We start from the raw sequence: 4,170 nt of genomic DNA on the forward strand, positions 1-4,170 counted from the left end.
CTCAGCTCTTGAGCCGGCACATGAGCCCGTCGTGAGAACCTTTGGCAGCCATCACATTTACTGACCAAGTCCTCCGCATCAGCATGAGCCGTCAGCCAATAAAAACCATGACGAAAAGCCTTGGCCACAAGAGACTTTGAGCCGGCGTGATGGCCACAATCCCCCTCATGAATCTCACGCAAGATCTCTTGACCTTCCTCAGGGGAGACACAACGCTGGAACGCTCCCGTAACACTGCGGTGATGCAACTCACCATTGATAACAATCATTGACTTAGCCCGCCGGGTTATTTGCCTGGCCAAAGTTTCATCCTCAGGCAACTCTCCCCGGGTCATGTAAGCCAGATAAGGTGCTGTCCAGTCCGGGATGATGTGGAGAGCCGCCACCAGTCGTGCCTCCGGGTCAGGGACAGCCAAGTCTTCTTCTGTAGGTAACTTAACAGAAGGGTTATATAGGACATCCAAGAAAGTATTAGACGGCACCGGCTTTCGCTGAGAGCCCAGCCGGCTTAGGGCATCAGCCGCCTCGTTCTTTCTGCGATCAATGTGCTCTACTTGGTAGCCCTGAAAGTGCCCAGCAATGGCATCAACCTCGCGGCGATAAGCCGCCATGAGAGGGTCCTTAGAGTCCCACTTGCCAGATACTTGTTGAGCCACCAAGTCTGAATCGCCGAAGCACCTTACCCGGCTCAAGCTCATCTCTTTTAGCCATCCGAAGACCATGGAGCAAGGCCTCGTACTCAGCCGCGTTGTTAGTGCAAGGAAACAGCAACTGTAGCACATAATGGAACTTGTCACCTTTAGGGGAAGCCAACACGACTCCAGCCCCCGAGCCCTCCAACTGCCTGGACCCATCAAAGTGAATAGTCCAATATGTGTTATCCGGCTTCTGCTCGGGCACTTGTGACTCTGTCCAGTCATTGATGAAATCCACCAAGGCCTGAGATTTAACAGCAGTGCATGGCACGTATTTCAGACCATGGGGTCCGAGCTCTATTGCCCACTTAGCCACTCTCCCTGTGGCCTCTCTGTTTTGAATGATATCACCAAGAGGGGCAGAACTGACCACAGTGATGGGATGACCCTGAAAATAATGCTTAAGTTTCCGGCTCGCCATGAACACACCATAAACAAACTTCTGCCAATGCGGGTACCACTGCTTGGACTCAATGTGCACTTCGCTGACATAATAAACCGGCCGCTGAACCGGATGCTCCTTACCCTCCTCCTTGCGCTCCACCACCATAGCCACACTGACAGCTCGTGTGTTCGCCACCACATATAGTAATAAGGGCTCCTTATCAACAGGAGCAGCAAGGACGGGGGGCTCTGCCAGCTGCTTCTTCAAATCCTCAAAAGCAGTATTAGCTGCATCATTCCAGACGAAGTTATCAGTTTTCTTCATCAACTGATATAATGGCATGGCCTTCTCACCCAAACGGCTTATAAACCGGCTTAAAGCAGCGATGCGACCCGCCAAGCGCTGAACATCATTTATACACGCCGGCTTAGCCAGGGAGGTGATGGCCTTGATCTTCTCCGGGTTAGCTTCAATGCCTCTGTCAGAAACCAAGAAACCCAAGAGTTTGCCTGCAGGAACACCAAAAACACACTTGGCCGGGTTAAGCATCATCTTGTAAACCCGGAGATTATCAAAGGTTTCTCTCAAATCATCTATCAGGGTTTCCTCTTTTATAGATTTAACCACAATATCGTCCACATAAGCATGAACATTGCGCCCAATCTGTTTATGAAGACAGTTCTGCACGCAACGCTGATAAGTCGCCTGTGCACACTTGAGTCCAAAGGGCATGGACACATAGCAGAAGGCTCCAAAGGGAGTGATGAACGCCGTCTTCTCCTGGTCCTTAACTGCCATTTTAATCTGATGATATCCGGAATAAGCATCCAAGAAGCTTAAGCGCGCACAACCTGCCGTAGCATCAATAATTTGATCAATACGGGGGAGGGCAAAAGGATCAGTCGGACACGCCTTGTTTAAGTCTGTGTAGTCCACACACATCCGCCAAGTGCCGTTCTTCTTGAGCACGAGCACCGGGTTAGCTAACCACTCTGGGTGAAAGACTTCAACAATAAACCTGGCCACCAAGAGCCGGGCCACCTCTTCACCAATAGCTTTCCTCCTCTCCTCATTGAACCGCCGAAGGAACTGCCTAACCGGCTTAAATTTAGGATCAACATTGAGAGTGTGCTCAGCGAGTTCTCTAGGTACACCTGGCATGTCAGAAGGTTTCCATGCGAAGATGTCTCTGTTCTCACGGATGAACTCGATGAGCGCGCTTTCCTATTTCGGATCCAGATTGGCACTGATGCTAAATTGCTGAGATGAATCTCCTGGAACGAAATCAACAAGTTTAGTCTCATCGGCCGACTTAAATTTCATTGCCGGCTCATGCTCCGTAGTCGGCTTTTTCAGAGAGGTCATATCAGTTGGGTCAACATTGTCTTTGTAAAATTTCAACTCCTCTGTTGCGCAAACAGATTCCGCATAAGCTGCATCGCCTTCCTCACACTCCAGAGCCACCTTCCGGCTTCCATGAACCGTAATGGTCCCATTATGACCCGGCATCTTGAGCTGTAAATACACGTAACATGGTCGTGCCATGAACTTGGCGTAAGCCGGCCACCCAAATATAGCATGGTACGGACTTCTTATCTTGACCACCTCGAAGGTCAATTTTTCCACCCTGTAGTTGTTCTCATCTCCAAAGGCCACTTCCAACTCGATCTTGCCGACTGGGTAAGCCGACTTACCAGGCACCACACCGTGGAAAATAGTGTTTGATTGGCTGAGATTCTTATCAATCAACCCCATACGACGAAATGTCTCATAATAGAGGATGTTGATGCTGCTGCCTCCATCCATGAGTACCTTAGTGAAGTTATATCCTCCCACCTGAGGAGCCACCACTAGGGCCAAGTGACCCGGATTATCCACCCGGGGAGGGTGATCCTCCCTACTCCACACTATAGGCTGCTCAGACCACCGTAAGTAGCGTGGAACCGCCGGCTCAACAGCGTTCACAGCCCTCTTATGAAGCTTCTGATCTCGCTTACACAGACTGGTGGTAAACACATGATACTGCCCACCGCTAAGCTGCTTTGGATTGGTCTGATAACCTCCCTGCTGCTGTTGATGACCCTGGCCAGACTGCTGATTAAAGCCCCCTTGACCGTTCTGAGGGTTAGAATTTGAGCCGCTGCCCGGGCCATGAAAGCCGCCGGCGCCTGATCCGCCGCCCGGGCCATTGTAATTCTTAAAGGCCTTCATGATTGCACAATCCTTCCATAGATGAGTTGCCGGCTTCTCTCTAGAGCCATACCTTGGACAAGGCTCATTTAACAGTTGCTCTAGCGTCGGGCCTGACCCGCCGCCTCGGGGAGGGGGCCTCCCCTTGCGTCGCTGGTTATTACCTTGTGAGTTGGCGTTGGCTACAAACTCTATGCTGCCATCGGCCTTGCGCTTGCCTCCTCCTTGGTTTCCCGGGTTATGCTGAGGACCCTTGCCATTGCCGTTCTTCTTTCCCTTCCCTGTCCTTTCATCATCTGAAGCGGGGTCCTTGGTACCATCAGAATCGGCGTACTTGACAAGAGCCGCCATCAGTGTACCATATCATTGCAGTCGCGCTTAAGCCGCCCGAGTTTCATCTTCAGGGGCACAAAACGACAATTCTGCTCCAACATTAAGACTGCAGAGCCGGCGTCCATCTTATCCGAGGAATGTATTATCTCCTTAACCCGGCGAACCCAATGTGTCGTAGACTCACCCTCCTGCTGCTTGCAGTTAGTCAAATCCACAATTGACATAGACTGCCTATAGGTATCCTTGAAGTTTTGGATGAACCAGGCCTTTAGCTCAGCCCAAGACCCAATGGAATTCGGTGGTAGCCCTTTCAACCAAGTGCGGGCAGTCCCATCTAACATCATGGTGAAGTACTTGGCCATTGCCGCCTCACTGACCTCCAATAGTTCCATAGCCATCTCATAACTCTCGATCCAGGCTACGGGTTGTAAGTCTGCTGTGTAATTAGGCACCTTCCTAGGGCCTTTGAAGTCCTTGGGTAGACGTTCATTGCGGATAGCTGGCACTAAACAAGGACACCCCCAGTCCTGGTAGGGATACATGTTGGAAATATGCCCTAGAGGCAAT

The sequence above is a fragment of the Aegilops tauschii genome, chromosome 6 (genome assembly GCF_002575655.3).
Source record: "Aegilops tauschii subsp. strangulata cultivar AL8/78 chromosome 6, Aet v6.0, whole genome shotgun sequence".
Classification (NCBI taxonomy): domain Eukaryota; kingdom Viridiplantae; phylum Streptophyta; class Magnoliopsida; order Poales; family Poaceae; genus Aegilops; species Aegilops tauschii.